Here is an 18,545-nt window from a genome sequence, read left to right as displayed (position 1 = left end):
ACGGACAGTTTCCTGCAGCCAGCCTAATTTATGATGCAGGGGGGCTAGTGACACTACCCCCTGGCCTAGCACATTATTGCCATTTGGCTCCAGGTTAACTGAGATTTTGCGCAAGTGCAGAAGCTCCGATTGTGGCAGCCGAGGTTTTGTATGTATCAGCCTGGCTTGGTAGGAGAATGGCCACTGAGAGAGATGCGGGATATGGCACACAAAAAATTTGCCTGGCTTCCCGGCGTCCCACTCTGCCCCTGCCACATGCTGCTCACCTGCATAAAAATAGAAGAGGACACCACTGGCTGCTCTCCTGCATATATAAATAACAGGACACCAAAGGCTACTCTCCTGCATAAATAAAGAACAGGACACCACAGGCTGCTCTCCTGCATAAATAAAGAACATGACACCACAGTCTGCTCTCCTGCATAAAGAACACAGCACCACAGGGTGCACCTTTGCGTAAAAACACAGGACACCACAGGCTGCTCCATTGCGTAAAAGACAGGACACCACAGGCTGCTCCCCCTGTATAATATAATAATAGTAATGCCATGACACAAATTATTATACAGGGGCAGCAGCCTGTGGTGTCATGGCATTATTATTATACAGAGGGAGCAGCCTGTGGTGTCATGGCATTACTTTAATATTATACAGGGGGAGCAGCCTGTGGTGTCATGGCATTATTATTATACAGGGGGAGCAGCCTGTGGTGTCATGGCATAATGCCATGACGACACGAACCATGATCCATGCGCATCTCACAATTTGTGCAATGTTCACTGTAGACAAACAGAAATGTTATTGCAGATGTGTCCATGCATAGTATTATGCTGCAGGGGATGCCGGAGAGAAGGGGGACCGGTGAGGGGTCTTAGGACCTTATTCTGGATGACACGCAGCGCTGCTTGTCTTTTTAAGCCCGCCCGCCACTTGCACTGCCGCCTGCCCCCCTTCGCAGTGCGAATTCACCTGCATGGCTGCCAATAGATGTTTTGCATAAACATCGATTCGCAGCCTATTATGCGACACCCACATCATGCGATGGTTGCCAACCATTGAATGATGTGGTGCATACACTCCCAGGTGTCTGTACGAGCACAGGGCTGGCAGCTGACATCCGGCAATGTCAGCTGCCCACCCCCGGTACCCGTGTCATTGGGACATTAGCATGAGAACGCCCAGCATTTTCATGGGAATGCCCATGAAACAATGGGTGCATCCCCCGGCCCCCTGCCCACACTGTTGTGTGAGAGCACCCGGCGAATACTCTATTTGCTGTGGCCCCTCGCACACAGAGCATGCACGTGCACATAGGAAAAACATTACATTGCGCTCCCATGCAAATTTGCATGGGAGCGCATCAATCAGAATCACCCCCTTTGTGCAAACCACCCACTCCCGCTAGTCCAGATGCCAAGCTGTGCCTAGTCCATGGTGATTTCTCTAATCTGCTTGCCCCCGCCCTGTGCCCATTATAGATACGTCTATGGCATCAGAATCGCTATGTATTCCACATTTGATAGTTTGCATATAAAGAAACTCATTTTAGGCATTGCCATACCTCCCAACATGACCCTCTCCAGGAGGGACACATTGCTCTGCTCCTGCACTTTCCTCTTAAATGTATGATTGCCATCACCTGTGTTGAAGCATCTTTCTTAGCAATTAACTTGTTCAACACAGGTGATGGCAATCATACATTACGAGGAAAGTCCAGGAGCAGAGCATTATGTCCCTCCTGGCATGGGTCATGTTTGGAGGTATGCGTTGCTGTGTGATCACTCAGCCGGGATACCACAATTACACAGGGTTGCCTATCTGACCCTCTCCTATAGGGAGAAAATGCTAGGTTCCTGGTCTTCCCTGGTAATGTATGATTGCCAGCCCCTGTGGGGAGCTAGGTAAAGGTGTGTCACCACAGGTGATGGCAATCATACATTACCAGGGAAGTCCAGGAACAGAGCATTTTCTCCCACATGGAGAGGGTCAGGTAGGCGAGTATGCTACAAGGATATCCACTGTAAAAACTGAAGTATGCTTATATGAATCCTGAAAGCCTGGTCTGCAGAGATTATAGAACATTGGAGAGTAACTATTTTGGTGTAATACACGATTTGTTGTGAAAATAAGTCTGACAACTGAACTGTTATATTGTGTATAGAAAAGAGACTTTTCTGCACTGCTGACATTGGGGAAACTCAGCCAAAGTTTGAGATTCATCTAATGTAGGGTACACACCACAACGACCCGCTCACGGTGATGTGGGGGGGCACGACCCGCTCACGATGTGCACCGTGAGCGGGTCCGATCCGATGGCGACCCGCACCCGGCTGTATGGTTGTTCTTCAGATCCTACCTGCAGCAGGTAGGATCTGAATAACGACCGACCCGCGGGGCCGCGCATCGGATCGGGATCGGACCAGAACAGGGAAAAAAAGGGCCCAATCTACATCCAATTGGTCGGAATTGGATCTAGATTGAGGGGATCGGGCCCTAGTCGTCCTGGTGTGTACCAGGCATAATGCTGCTTTCAGACTGCATAACTGGCTTTGACCCTGTGTTTGAAAACGTTTTAAAAAACGGATCTGCCAGGTAAAACCCATTGCACACCGCATCTCTTAAACAGTATATTACCATTTAAGTGCCGTTTTTTTTTACCTGGCAGACCCGTTTTTCGAAACTTTTCAAATACAGGGTCTTGCCAGTGCGGTCTGACGAGTCCCTGTGGAGCTGCAGGCAAACCCCTCTCCCCAGGGCAGGTCTCTCCTGTACCAATCTCTTGGCACTGAAGGAGTTAAGGGCATGCTCTGAGCCAGTGCAGTGCATATTTAATGAGCCGTCTGCTCATTACATATGCGCATATGTAATGAGTGGCTAATTACATATGCGCATATGTAATGATCGTCCGGCTCATTAAATATGCACTGCACTGGGGACCAATAGTGTTCACTGCTGCCTGGGTACCGTTTCAGACCCGTTCAGACAGCAAAAAAAATGGGTCTGAAACGGGTAGGACCCTGCTTTTTTACCGTTTCCAAAAACCGGTATTTTGGAAACGGTAAAATCACTCTGCACCTTTCAGACTGCACATATTACCGTTTTGAAACGGTTAAAAAACTGCAAAATACCAGTTAAAAAGTGCGGTCTGAAAGGTGCATGAGTGACTCATAAGTAGGGATGGCCATCGACCATCGATGATTCGAAATCATCGATGGTTCATGGCCGAAGTGAAATACTTTCGCCATCGATGGGGAGAACCAGATGGTTTCTCTCCATCGATGGAACAGCAAAACAATGTTTTTTTTTTGGGGGGGGGGGGTTCAAAGTGCCGGGACACAGAGCATAGCTCCGCCCCCCAACACCCGCAAAGCCCCGCCCCGTGTTTTGATTGACCCACAGGCCAATCATTTAAACACATTGGATGACCATCGATAAGTAAAAATATTGATGGTCATCCATTGCATAGTTTAGCACTATTGATGGCCAGTTGCAGAATTGCCATCGATGGCAACCATCGATGGCAATGGAAACGATAGCCATCCCTACTCATAAGCACATGAGCAGGAGGCTGGGTCTGTGCATCAAGTCAGGCAACTTTCCTTAAATCCATCACATGATGGGCCTGCAGGCTTCTCATAAACAGGAGGAGGGATCATGGGGGTGATTGCCATTACTTGCAGCTGTGAGTTACTGAGCCCAGTGTAATAAATGCTGGTGTGCTGATCTTCCTGCAGCTCACTTACTTGTCAGGGCTGAAGATGCAGGTTGCAGTGCTGGGACTGTTGGTGGTTCTCTGCCTGATATCTGGCATCCAGGCAGGAAAACGTGAGTGCGGGTGTTTGGCATATGTGGGCTATACTTCTGTTGTGGTTGCTGTATTATTGGGTTTGTTTTTATGGGTGACTATGCTTATTACTGGGCATTACTGCAGTATATAAAGGGTTAATGCTCTTTAAACTCTAAACTGATGGTTGGTGGCAGCCTCCTGTTCTGCAGCTTTTGTGGAACTACAAATTCCATTATGATGGGTATATTGGTAAGCCTGCTCTGGCACTAGAACTATTGGAGTGTTTGTGAATGATTCACTGAATGCAGCTGAATCCTCACCAGTGACCAGTATGCCAGAGATCAAGCATTTTGTGAGCAGCACCGCAACTTGCATGTGCACACACTGAATCATACAAAGAGAATGTAGTGCTGTAGGCTGTCTGAGAAGAAATTACCACAAATATCACCTCTTATTGGGCCACCCTGCAAGTGTAATATCCTGATTGTGTGGGCTACTACCACATCCTACCATGGCAATAGATGTAAGGACAACCTGTAGGACAGGCCGATATTATCTTGAGGACCAGTGATATATGTTCTTCCCCTTCAGTCGAGCTACTTATTACCAAGCCATCTTTAGTCTTATGGGTGGTGGGTTACCTTCTTTTGAAGTGTATTGGTTTTGGTGCCCACAGCAATCTGATTCTGTAACTTTAATTCTTTAAGCACTGCAATATCTGGTTATGGTGCCCATACATGGAGGGTTTTGGGCTTCTCCTGCAATGGGTGCTCCTGTGCACTTCACATCGTCCAAAAAGTATGTGCTGCCTGTACTTTTTGGACTAGATTACGTTGCATCTAATTCAAAACGCACAGTGCACATCTCAGTGTATGGGCAGCACCGGAGAAACCAGCACCTCCAGGTTACCTGTTCGTGTGAATGGGTCCTGGGCCAAAATTCTGGGAGCCATGACCTGGCATTTCAACACTGGTTGCTACAGGATCTTCCCCGGGGTATAGTGCAGTGGGAACAGATAACCCGGGTCCTTCTCAAAGTACAGAAGAGGCATTACTGTCAGCTCAAAGTGCTGCCTCCTGTATGACCTCACTGACCCCTGGTAATAAGTCGGGTCACACGAGGAGCTTGCAGATGGCAAATGCTAGGTCACTCCTGGAATGGGTCTGTATCTTAATTCTGGGTGTGACCCTGCTCCTCCCTCCCCCCCCCTGTGTAGAAGTCTGTGGCTGCAGGTCAGGATAACTGTTCTTTGAATTTCACCAACTAATATCCTTATACAGTTATATCACAATACATTGTGTAACTTGTGAACATGGCTGCTTCGTTCTTGTTTCTGTAGAAATGACCCCAAGACTTGCTCTCCTGCCCATAACATTACGGTGCAGCTCCTGTCACTGTTGGAGCTGGAACTGCACTCCCTGGGGGAAGGATGGACCCCTGGAGTGATGGGAAAAATTGGGGATCCAGGTCACCTGCACATGGTGTCATATGGGTAAACTACACCCCTGCCTCATGCCAATCCGCTTCATTGCTTATGTGAATATATGCAGACACTGTAGCATCCATGTTTGGAAGTGATGTTCACTTGAGAGTTTACGAAGTTTCATTAAACAAAGGTTCCTACATCTGCATTTCTCTGTTGGGTCATTCACACCCTACTCTTACCCTGAGCACTGACAAATGAAAGTCTGGTAACTCAGGTGCTAACGAGTCCATATGTTCTCATTGCTTTACATCCGTTGAAGTTAAATGGCTGCTTATACCCTGTTCTCCCTGCAAGGCAAATTACCGGGTCTAGCATGTCGACCCGGTAATTTAGACCATCCTATTCAAAACAATAGAAACCTCTGACTCTGTCATTCAATAAACCAATCACACACTGCCTCCACCTGTGTTAAGTACAAGAATGTCTTATTCCTTTACCTTAATTTTGTGATGGGCTGATAACACACACGATCTGTCTGGTGGGAACAATCTGGGCCATGTATTGGCGAACATGGCAATCTACAATTTGCTTCCAAACCCTTGCAAATATACAATGGTCATTCAGACAAAAAAGATTTGTCTAAATAGTTTTTGTCCATTTGTGAGCAAATGATGCAGTTCATATGCATTCCTTACCAAATGTTTGTTCTCACCAGACAGATCAGGCGATTAAAGCTTTGGGTGTACCCAGCTTTAGTAGTGCACCTCAGGATCCTGGCACCCAGGCAGCTGCCTAATGAAGGTTATATGTTACAATAGGTCTTCCAATGACTAACTTGTGTTGAGGGCTGCTATGATGCAGTTACCACTCTGCACTTCTATGAAGGATAACTCTAATAAACTAGAAATGGTCAAATGACTGGTTCTCTTGTACTTGGTTTTATTAGAATCATATGACCTGCAATGCATCTAATTTACGGATGGCTTTAACATGTCATATCCTGATGGCTTAATTAAAGCTAACTTCCTGTGTAGTCTCAGTGCAAATGGGTTTTTATTATTATTATTTTTTAACAGTGACATCTGCCTGACTTTTAGTAGTCTTCATGTCTGTAAAGCTAAACTCCCCTCCTGTAGCCTAAAGGCCCATACACACTGGGCAGTTTACTCATTTGAGCAGCTGTTATGGGGCAGAGATGTGCAGTGAGTGCTGATGCAGGATCCCGCATGAGTGTGTACAGGGCAGTGATGAGTGTTGCTGCACACTCCCTCATCGCTGGCCCTATTGCTTATCTCAGGGCTGGGCAACACCGGCCCTCCAGATGTTGATGAACTACACATCCCAGCATGCCTTGCATTAGTTTCAGCATGGCCACATTGCAAAGCATCCTGGGATGTGTAGTTCATTAACATCTGGAGGGCCAGTGTTGCCGGGCCCTGCCTTATCTGCTAGTACTACCAGCAGATGAGCGAGGGAATGGACTGCTTTCCATGGCATCCCACTATGGAAAGCCGTCCACCCTGGGGAAAATCGCTAAAAATGGGCAAAAGGCTCCCCCCCCCCCCCCCCCCCTCATAATTATTATCTATAAACACTGAGCAAAAACTCCCAGTGTGTATGCACCCTTGCCCTCTTAAGCAGAATGCTGGAATGTCACCTGTTGGCATTATACAGGTCAACACTGTGTGAATGGATATGTTCAATGTTTACGCTTCCACAATATCTTTGCTATCCACATTTGACTATCATCTTGCTCTTGTATGGTTGGATGAGTTGGCTTAAAGTAACTTTCCCTTAAGGTGCATACACACGGGGCAATATGATCGCTAGCAATATAATTGCTCAGCAATCATATTGCCCCGTGTCCCGTTTTCATCTGCGACCAGAGATGGTCGCAGATGAAAATTTAAACACTGCTGGGTGAAGAGGCAGGGGATGTCGCTGGTCAGAGGAGCATGCTCCAGCGACCATTCAGGGGCTGAAAACGGGAGCGCGCACCTGGCGATTTATCGCTGGTGCACACTCCAATCACTGGTAATATGGTCACTCAGCGACCATATTCCCAGCGATTTCAGCCCCTATCGCTGCCGTATGTACACAGCATTAGAGATGAAGTTCTGTAGACTGTAAGGAATTGGTGTATTCAGTACAACCTGGTGTAGGGCATTCCTGTGTAGTGATGGAATGAGTTTGTGCTCCCTAGTTCTTGGTGCTAAGAAGATGCTGCCATGTTCTGTGTACTAAGACTATTGCTGCTCAGACCTGACTTAGTGGAGTACAGTTGACCTTGGTAAAGAGACCCCACTTGAAGAAGGGTTTTTTATTTAAAGAGATTCTGCAGATCTTACAATTTATAAAAAAATAAATAAAAAAAACTGATCTCAGACTTGCCTGGGAAGGATATGAGGACTCTTACTAGCTTACTAGCTATCTGGAGAAGACCTATTTATTAGGGTGTTCATGGTTTTTAGTGGGGATAATTTTGATAACCAGGATGATCATGTACTAATGCAGGATATTGCATCCTACAGGATTTCAGGATGTGATGGAATATGGAAGGAGCTACAGCAAGGAAGGCCACCATAACCATATACATGGCTGGCTTCCTGACAGCAATACATGGGATGAGACGCTCTATCCTGCCTGGAAGACTAATGATCCCAGATGGGAGAACTGCTGGAAAGGTAATAACATGGTCTGGCTTACTTTAACTAAACCGTGAGTCAGTGTCACCCTGCATGCTACCCAGGCTGAAATGGGTAACTTTAACTGGTTGCATTTAAACTGCTTGTAATCCTGTGGGGGTTTTGTTTTTCTTCCCTTCTACTGTGTAAAAACCCAGGATATCTCAGGCGGTGTAAGTTAAGACTATGGCCCTTATTCAGATCTGATTGTACTACTAATTTGTTCTCAAAATGGGCAAAACCATGTGCACTACAGGTGGGGCAGATCAGTGGGGGAACTCTCGGAGGCAATGGAGTCATCTGCCGCCGGGCGCGAGCCTTAAAGGGGGCACTGACTCCATTGCCTCCCCATTTTGTATGCTGCACCAGCTCCCCACTCATTATATATGCAGGGTTGGGGACCCCCAACATTTGATATGCACTGCGCTGGGTCCCTGCCCCTTGCAGATCTAATGAGCGGGGATCCAGCACAGTGCATATTGAATGAGCCGCAGGGGTCCCCACCCACCATGCTGCTAAACTCCCGTCTGCCTCCACTGAGCCCCACATCTACTCAGCTATGCTTATGCAGTCTGTACTGTAAAGCAAGCAGGTCACCTCACAGTTGGAGTCAGGCAAAGCAAATATGCTAGTGCTACTGCTTCCAGAGTAGTGAAGAGGCTGGCATCTCATTCAGCTGCTGTCAGGAAAAGGGCGTGGCCTCACAATCATGGGCCCCGCCCCCTGATGGATTTCTCCCACTTGGAAATACTGAAGTTCCCCACACCTTTTTAAAAGGTAACCTCTCAGTAACTTTCTCTCCTCTAAACTGACCCCTGTGTGCTGCAACCTAACCCCTGGCTGCCCACTTACACTCACCCCTCTGCTGCCCACTTACACTGACTCCTGTTTGCTGCCACCTCACACTGACCCTCTGCTGCTGCTTTAACCTCATGCCTGTTCCCTCATCCTATGTGCTGCCACCTCACCCCTATGCTGCCCCTTTACCTTCATCACGGTGTTCCTGCCACTTCACCCAGTGTGCCTGCCACATCATCCCTTGGCTGCCTGCCCCCTTAGCCTCACACTGAATGCCTGCCCCCTCACCCTCTGAGACTGCAATCTCACCCCTCTACTGCCAGCTTACCATCATCCTGTATGCCTGCCCCCTCACTTTGTGTGCTCACCACCTTACCCTCTACTTTTGTGCTACCCCCCTTAGCCTCTCCTTTTGTGCTCACCCTGTATACCTGCTACGTCACCTCTCTGCTGCCCCCTGACCAATGTGCTTACCCTATCCCCTGTGTGCCCACCCCCTTAACCTCACCCTATATGCTGCTATCTCACCCCTCTGCTGCCCTCTTACCTGACCCATGTTGCCCATGCGCAGTAGTGTGGGAAGGTAGCATAGTGATGCAGTGTGGGGCAGGGGCGGATCCAGGATAAAATTACAGGGGGGGCACCATGATAAAAGGGAGTTTAGGTGGGGGAGGGGCAGTGTTAGTGGTGCCAGTGTACATGCTAAGAGATCGGCAGAGAGAGGGTGGGAATGGGATTAAAAATAGGCGCTGGCATTTAAAGTACGCAGGCCCACCATGGCGACAAAAGCGAAGGATGTAGTTGTACGCGCGCCGAAGGCGTGCTCCGGAAAAGGGGTGTGGTCACTCAACAGAGGTGTGTCCTTGAGTGTAGTCTACAACACCATATACAACTTCTACACATTATGCAACAAAATACTAGACCCCTTTATACTTCCCCCTTACACATGATGCCAAATGGAATGAAACTAAATTCCCATAATTCCACATGGATTGAGCTAAAATTTAAATAAGCCACATGGATTGTGTCAAAATTCACATAATGCCACATGGATTGAGACAAAATTCACATAATGCCACATGGATTGATCCAAAATTCACATAATGCCACATGGATTGATCCAAAATTCACATAATGCCACACAGATTGATCCAAAATTCACATAATGCCAAATGGATTGAGCCAAAATTCACATAATGCCAAATGGATTGAGCCAAAATTCACATAATGCCAAATGGATTGAGCCAAAATTCACATAATGCCAAATGGATTGAGCCAAAATTCACATTACGCTTCATAAACGGGGACACTGTCCACCAAAGGCGCGCATTAAACATTTACATCATAATGTCCATTACACGTTAAGTTATACGCCATTATGTATTATGCCAAACACCATAATGCCTATTAAAAATTATTCTACATAAGTGCTGATTATCTACATGCTCACTGCCAAGGGTTCCATGCTCATTGCCAGAGGTTCCATGCTTGTTATCATGTGGGATTACATGTTCATTGCCAAGGGGGGATGCATGCTCGCGGTAAATGGGGGACAGCCGCCGCCAGGCAGAAGTGATAGCCACTGACAGTGGCAGAGCCTGGCTGTATTCAGAGCACTGCAGGTACCGGCTATTTGAAATAATACCCCTTTAACACCAGAAAATGCAGTCCCAGTTTGGCCCCTTTTACACCAGCCTAGTCCCTGCATTTTCTGGTGTGAGGGGGAGAGAAAACCACACCTCCCCCCCCCCCCCCCCCCCCCCCCCCCCCCCCCCCTTTAACCAGTTATCTAATTTAACCGGCTATATCTTCGGAAGCAACTGACCCATTTACATGAGTATCATATTGAAGAACTTTTAGTGGGCTTTGAATGATTTTGGTCCAGCGTTTGGTTCCAGAGTAATCTGCCCTCAAAGAACATGAACAGCCATGAAATGACATTTAAAAAAAAAAAAATCGGTTTACACGCAATATCTCCTGGAACCGATTGACCGATATGGACCAGCCTGGTATCATATTGGAGGCCCAGCGATTTGGAATGGAAGGAGATCAACCACAAGCTTCTGTGTTGCCAGGGCGGGAACTGGCAGCCGTCGGAATTGGGTGGGGTCGGAATTGACGGGTTCCATATTATCCTATGGGGAAAAACGTTACAGCTTTGCCAGGCGATATCTCCGGTTCCCGGGGGGCTAGATACACGGGGCTGGGCTCGTTGGAAAACCCTGGTCCTCAGCTATAAAGGAAATGACAGGAGGGGCACGTGCCCGGGTGCCCCCCCCCCCCTTAATCCGCCACTGGTGTGTGGTGTTAGTGCCATGATATCTGTAGTATGTGACCACTACAGTATTGATCACACTACCTCAGACAGCAAAACATAGGCCCTTCCTAAATTTATAGCTCAAGGCCCATAAGGACCTTAATCTGGCACTGTGCACACTGCAGCCTCTTGAACTTCAGCAGCGGGCTGTGGGGAGGGGGCACAAACGTGTATCTAGCCTATGGGCAACTGAAATGAACTTACGCCACTGGGGCAGATGTAACATCTGCAGAGTAACATTTGGGTGGGGTGTGTGAAACTGATATCTAAATGTCAGTGTAAAAATAATGCAGCCAGTATTTACCGGCACAGATATACAATATAAATAGCCAGAATTGAACTCTCAATACATGTTGCATCTGGCCCACCTGCAGTGGATAGTTTTGCCCATTTTGAGAACAAATTTGTAGTGTGATCAGATCTATATACATTGTTTCTGCCATGGTGTCCTGATCTGACTCCTCCCATAGTCTTGGCAGGTACAGTCTATTCAGAGGACTCCATAGGAGTAAAATGTTCCCTTGCTTAGAAACAATCTTTACGTGTATGTGTGAAAAAAAAAAAATATATATATATATATATATATATATATAATTTTTTTTTCTGGTCCTAGAACTGAATGGTCTGGTTATCTATATTACAATACACTGTACAAGAGGATGTGGCACACTGTTTGTTCTGCTGTACCCAACACTACCAATGATTCACTGAAACCTGATTTGTGTAACTCTCTATGGTGTTCCATTTAGATGGCAAAGTGTTGGCAATCCTGACCAGTGACAGCCCTGCGCTGATAGGGTCGAATGTTACATTTGCTGTGACTCTGAAGTTTCCCAGGTGTCAAAAGGAAAATGAAGATGGGGATATTGTCTATGAAGGAGGATGTAGAAATGGTAAATGACTTTCTGGCATATTCTACAGGTGTAGCATTTCAATGCGTGCAAGCTCTAACTGGTCTACTCTTTAGCTTCCTCCAGTTACCAAGACCAGTATGTTTACAACTGGACCAAGTGGGAAGATTTCTGCAATGAAGGAAACTGCAGTTTTGTCAACAAGTATCCAGATGGAAAACCATTCCCACACCACCACGAATGGCAGCATAACTTCATTTACATCTTCTCCACACTGGGTTGGTATAAGTCAGTCGCGTCAATATTCTAGGCCAGCACTACTTCATAAATGTAGGACTATATAATTCTTAAAGGGTCTCTGCTTGCTTAGATCGCTTTAGATGTGAAGCTTGAATATAGGATCCCTGGCCAAAGGGGAAATAATTTGGATGTACTTTATTGACTTGGTTTGCACAGGAGTCACTTGTTTGTAATGTAAAATGATCTCCTTGAGGACTAGAACAAGAATAGAAACTATAAATATACTAACTTAACCTGGCATTTTGATACCTAGGCCAGTACTACGCCCAAACTGGGAAATCTTCTGCCCTCCTGTCATTGAACACTACAAACATCACAGCTGGCACACAAATGATTGAAGTGTCTGTCTTCAGAAGAGGCAACCGAAAACATTATCCTGTTGCCAAAGCAAGTGGTATCTACATAGTAAACAGGTAAGTCTGAATGTGTAGGTATATGTTGCTTAACTTACAATGATGTAATATCTAATGGTGCATATACACTGTACGATCCGAGCAGCTGTGGGGTGCTGGCATCTACAAGGGCCTACACATTTGCCTCCTGCAGCATGGTCCTCAATAACAATCCGCTTCCTCATCTGTACAAGCAGATAGCTCTTTTACTAACCACGGGAGTGCACATTAGCTGTCAGTGGGTGCATACACACTGGGCGATATACTGAGCTATATTGTAACCTATTAAGGCTGAAAAAAGACGTTCGTCCATAGAGTTCTCGGCTGTAGTTAATGTCTTCAGGCTCCTATGGCAGGGCTTGCCAGGTACACAAAGATTTGCCTGCCGCCACCTCACCAACAAAGTGACTAAGATCCTCCATTCAATATGTTGGACCAGACCTCCCAAATGGGCACGCATTCAAATGTGCCTGCCCATCTGGTGTTGGTGGTCATTTCAGCCAATAAACAGGTGACCAGTGTCTCCCATGCAGATGCATTGGCTGTGCTGTAGGGTCATCCTCATATCTGAGACAGAATTGGTGTATAAACTCTCCAATCTTTCTGTGGCATATTGACCAGTTTGTACGCAGCATACCAGTCCTTGAGCATCTGGGTAACTGGTATCCTGAACTATGTGTTTTGGCAAATCTGCAAGATGGTGGATTCCTAAACCAATGTTTGTCTCTTCGGTACCTTCTAGATCAAATTCCATTCTATGTTAACATCTCTCAAACTAATGATAAGAATTCCTCAGACAACATCTTCATCAAGGATTCTCCTATTAAGTTTGACATCAAAGTCCATGATCCAAGCAACTACCTCAAGAATGCTATAGTGACATTTAAATGGAACTATGGAGACAGGAATGGCTCCTCTGTTTCCAATAGCCCACTATCTAGTCACACCTACTCCACACTGGGGAACTTCAGTCTGAACCTGACCATCAAAGCAGCCATTCCTGGCCCCTGTCAGCCTATTACTCCTACCTCAGTCCCTACGACACATCAACCAACAGTCCCTACGACACATCAACCAACAGTCCCTACGACACATCAACCAACTACCGAATCGTTCACCACTGCAAATTCAACTGGTAAGTTGTAATGCCACCTAAACATATACCCTCTTCTACCTCCCAGAAAATCAATGTCTGTCTTTGGTTTGCAGGCAATTCAACTGGGCTGCCATCATTTGAGGCTGAAACTGATTTGCTAACTACTGAAAGACCAGATGTTACCACTGCTCAGACAACTGTAATGCCTACTACTCCTATGCCTGGCTGCTTTATCTACAGATATGGTTACTACAACACTAAAATTACAGTTGTAGGTGGGTTGTAACAAGTCGCTGACTCTCTCTGGCTCCAAAAAGAGGCAAATAGCATAACTATTCTTTGTCACTCCTAGATGGCCATTTTAGAGGTGAACATTATTGAAATGACAAGTGTCCAGGTATCTGCTTCTCAGATTGCAAACTCACTGATGGACTTTGTAGTGTCTTGCCAAGGAAGGTAAGTACTGTATCTCTGTGAGGCTTAAATGTCTTCAATAAACAATTTGTTTAAAATCCAACATTCCTTCCAGCCTGCCTACAGATGCCTGCACAATTGTGTCAGATGCTACTTGCATGGTTCCTCAGGATATGATCTGTGAAAAAGTTCTGGCTTCTGACCCATGCTTGGTGACTCTACGCAGAGCCTTCGTAGAACCAGGATCCTACTGTGTGAATATCACACTAAGCGATGATGCAAGTCTTGCTCTTGCTAGCACGCTGGTATCTATAAAGGGAGGTAAGTGACTTTTGCAATGTGTGTTTAACCAAACTTAGAATTTTGAAGCTCTTGCTTTGTAGGACTTCTAGTTAATGTCTAAGTATATAACCCACAATCACTTCAATTTTGAAAGACTTGAGTAGAGGACACTTAATTATAAGTATGGATGCTATCATTTTATCCTAAAGGAACAGCCCGAGTTCAGCACCAGTTTTCAATTACCTTTGTTCTCTCTTATCATGCAAGGTGACTACATATCTAGTGCAGGGTCTCCCGCCATCATGCAGTAATCCTGTAAACCTGTCTTTTTTTTTTTTTTTTTTTTTTTTTTTTTAAATCCAGCCATCAAATATTCTACAGTAATTGGCTTTGTGTCCATTCTGAAAGTAGAGCCCTTCAAAGTTCCTTCCTAAACTGAAATTATGCCATTGTACAGATTAGAGGGATGTTCTATTTAATTTTGCTAAAAGAATTGTCTCCAGTGTGTTATGCTGACCCTACTTCCTTGCATTGGGAAACATTGGTTTATGTAACATTGGTATACTTCAACTCTTTAACTTCTGTAGATGCTGGAACTTCCAGAACTGTGTCGGCGGTGCTGATTCCTCTAGCTTTGGTGGCCCTTATTGTTGCAGTAACTGGTGCCCTTCTTTACAAGTGAGTGGTCTTTGTTCAGTGGATTTCCAGGGGCTTGAGTGACTGCTTTATTTTGTAGCATGGATTTCAATGTTTACGTATTCTATGCAATCTTTAGAAGCCAAGCTGTTTCTGATCTGTGAAATTTCTTTTATTTCTCAATGTCTAATTTTTCTCCCCAGGAAATACAAACCATACAGACCCATTGAGCATTCTGCAGACAAAAGTGGTGGACAAGGGATAAAGGTGTACTTCAGTCAGATTAAAGAGGTTTTCTTTCAAGGAAACCATGAGCATGACCCACTCCTGAAGAGCAAGGCTGGAATAATCTAATATTCAGTGCGTACCTATATTAGACTGAATATCCTGGGATCTTTATCAATGTTTCAATATATAAAGCCTCATTGGTCAAGTAGAAATCTTTCCATTAGCCAATCATTGAGGCCAGTAGCCGCTTGGAAATGGCTGTAGCCAATAGCTACTGGTGTAGGGGTTTCACCTACTGCCTCCGGCTTGATACGGATACATTGAGACCACTCTTACATTGGCTGGCCACTGGGTATATGTGAATACTAATTGATGAAATGGGGCTTGTGCAATTTTAACTAAAAGGCACCAGCATAAATTGCCCCACCATTAGATTCATACTCCCTTTTCATATACATTAGTTAGTGGTAAAACAAAATGGTACAAACCACTAAAGCTGATCTTGTCTGCTGTAATTGTATACATGTGCACTGGCTGAACTCTTAACTCTGACTTGCTGTATATTTGCAGCTTCAAATATCTGTCATCTGTAACCGAACTGCTGTGCTTTAGTAACTTATCTAATAAAGGTAATGTTTCTGTAGACTCTTGTATTCTGATTTGTGTAGCTCAATATAATATGGGGAGTTCTATGGTGTATACATGGTGCGATATTAAGCTCTAATTTTGACTACAGTGTATATATTCAAAATCAGAAAAAAATTGTCCTGAATTGCAGTGTATAGATTGTGATCCTGAGGATCTCTCCCCTCTCCTCCCCCCCCCCCCCCCCCCCCCCCCTACACAAAGGTAGTGCTTATACTGTGGGTGTGGTATGACTGCCTAACAATCAGGATCCTGACGGTAAGTATCCCGGGATCCCGGTGCTCTAACAGGGGAGTGCAAAGAAGCTTTTCGGGCAGTCATCAGACACCCTGTTATGTAATCATCTGCCTCCCTGTACCTGCAGTTCAAAGTAAGATCAAAGCATGGGCCTCTTAAGGTGGCCATATACCTATGATCAGATTTATCTTCAGATCTGGCTGGAACACAAATCTGAATGACAGTTTGCCATAATTTCCAAGCAAATGGTCAACTGTCATTTGCGCTCATTCTTAACCATGTTTTTTGTATCAGCCAGATCTGAAGATAAATCTATAGGTGTATGACCGCCTTTAGATTCAGAACATTAATGTCCCTCCTTGCTTGACTCTGGTGCTACTGTGAGGGGTGAAGCATAATTATGCAAAGGTATAGCTCCACCCCATCACTGCTAACCTGCTTCTCTCGGCTGGATATACTAAGCCAGGCAAGGCTAAACTATGGCCCTCCAGCTGTTGTGAACCCACATCATGCCTTACCACAGTTTTACTATTAGGGAATGCTAAAACTATGGCAAGGCATGCTGGGAGGTGTAGTTTCACAACAGCTGGAGGGCCATAGTTTGGCTATGCCTGTTTAACTAAGCTGTTATTGGTGGTGTCTTGAAAAATGACAGGAGCTGATTTGGTCACTCTCCACTTCAATTTTTCAAGCCTATTTCCTCTCGCCCTGGGAGAGTATTCAAATGCTGGGCAGTAGGTGGGTCGCAAAAGACTGCTTTCCTCTGGCTATAGTATTAATGCTGCTGAGGACTTAACCCATGCTTTGCCACTCTTGGTAGGACAATCTCACTTCTCAAGCTGGGGAGGGGGTTGGGAAGCTCACTGTGACCACTTAGCAAAGCGGCAGGGCCGTCTTAATATTAGGAAGGGCCCCTGGGCAACCTAGTTCACTGGACCCCCCCCCCCCCCCCCCAATTAGTTTGCCCAGGAGCCCACAGTCACCTCTCCAACCCTCACCTCTCTGGCTCCGTGCGGCGGCCGGGGATCCGATCATCTTCGCTGGGGGATCAGGGCAGCGGTGGTAGCTAGGAGCCTGCCCTGAAGTGGCAAAGCGCTATTAACTGGCGAGGCGGGAAGCGCTGTTGCATTTGAAAAGACTGGCCAGATGCTGATTGGCTGAATTCAGCCAATCAGCGTTCGGCCAGTCTTTTCAAATGCAGCAGCGCTTCCCGCCCCACCGGCAAATAGCGCTAATGGGAAAGATGGTGGCCGGGTGGCGGGGATCCGACCATCCTCGCTGGGGAAGGGGATCAGGGCAGCGGTGGCGGTAGCTAGGAGCCTGAAGCGGCGAAGCACTATTTGTCGGCGGGGGCGGGAAGCGCTGTTGAAACTGAAAAGACTGGCCGGATGCTGAATTCAGCCAGCCATTTTAAATGCAGCAGCGCTTCTCGCCCCCCCTGCCGGCAAATAGCGCTTCGGGCTCCTAGCTACCGCCACCGATGCCCTGATCCCCTGGAGAATCAGTAGTGGCCCCAATTTTTTATATTATTATTTATATACATTTGGTCTATCTATAATACTTTACTGACCCGGCATATACTGGGTCACCTAAGTGTCCATCTCCATGCTTTGCTCCGCCCTTCTGGAAATCCTGCGTTTGCCCCTGAAGCTGTGAGTGAAATGTGAAGAGAAGAGGGCTTTGACAATTGGAGGGAAGATGTCCCTGCTCTGAGGCGCTTACAGTCTAATACAAGCATGTCCAAACTGTGGCCCTCCAGCTGTTGTGAAACTACACATCCCAGAATGCCTTGCCATAGTTTTAGCATTCCCTAATAGCAAAACTGTGGCAAGGCATGATGGGAATTGTAGTTTTACAGCTGGAGGGCCATAGTTTGGACATGCCTGGTCTAGTAGGAAGGGGAGACAGACAGATTACAAGAGGTGCAAGCAAGTGGGTGGTGGCTAGATAGCAGGATGTAAACAGGCAAGGGGTCGGAGAACCAGCCTCAGGACTACTTTATGCAGCGAAAGGGTACGCTTTTATGAATAGGTGAATTGAATTTATACCTAGTATCCAGGTTCTAGCTATTCGGTATATGCAGTACTGTTTTTCTAGAAAAATAGGTCTAGGAACTCTAGGTCTGGGGGTGGATCATATAAATAAAAACAGGGAGAGAAGTATTTAGAAACAAAGGCACTCACAGGTGACTTTAAAATAAAACTTATGAAAAGTACATTTTGGCCCAGAACAGGTTCTGGAACCCAGTTTCTGATGTCATATTTAATTAGAGGTTCATGAACGGAGTTCCTGCTGAGAAATAGCACTGGGCACATGGGTAGACAACCTGTTCCACTCAAGCTCTGCTTGGTAGAGCTTCAGCTGAGATTTACCAGGGTTGCCTACCCGAAAATCGGGTCCCCCTTGCCGGCCTCCCGGAAAGGTGGGCAACCCTCCCTGTTCCCGGCAATCT

At 46.2% G+C, this 18,545-nt stretch overlaps 1 pseudogene across 1 annotated transcript; it reads left to right on the top strand.

The window, feature by feature from the left end:
• Window positions 1-3,671: 3,671 nt before the first annotated feature.
• LOC146081159 (protein QNR-71-like) lies at window positions 3,672-15,854 on the top strand (annotated as a pseudogene). The gene is made up of 12 exons (XR_014475074.1): window positions 3,672-3,825; window positions 7,745-7,897; window positions 11,762-11,905; window positions 11,980-12,141; window positions 12,417-12,568; window positions 13,067-13,073; window positions 13,298-13,690; window positions 13,765-13,940; window positions 14,019-14,107; window positions 14,181-14,386; window positions 14,935-15,025; window positions 15,187-15,854. The product of XR_014475074.1 is annotated as a protein QNR-71-like (transcript).
• The last annotated feature ends 2,691 nt before the right edge of the window (window positions 15,855-18,545 follow it).

This window comes from Crinia signifera, chromosome 5 (assembly GCF_055691185.1).
Source record: "Crinia signifera chromosome 5, ASM5569118v1, whole genome shotgun sequence".
Classification (NCBI taxonomy): domain Eukaryota; kingdom Metazoa; phylum Chordata; class Amphibia; order Anura; family Myobatrachidae; genus Crinia; species Crinia signifera.
Note: the sequence above shows the minus strand (reverse complement) of the source record. Positions and strands in the feature narration are given on the sequence as shown.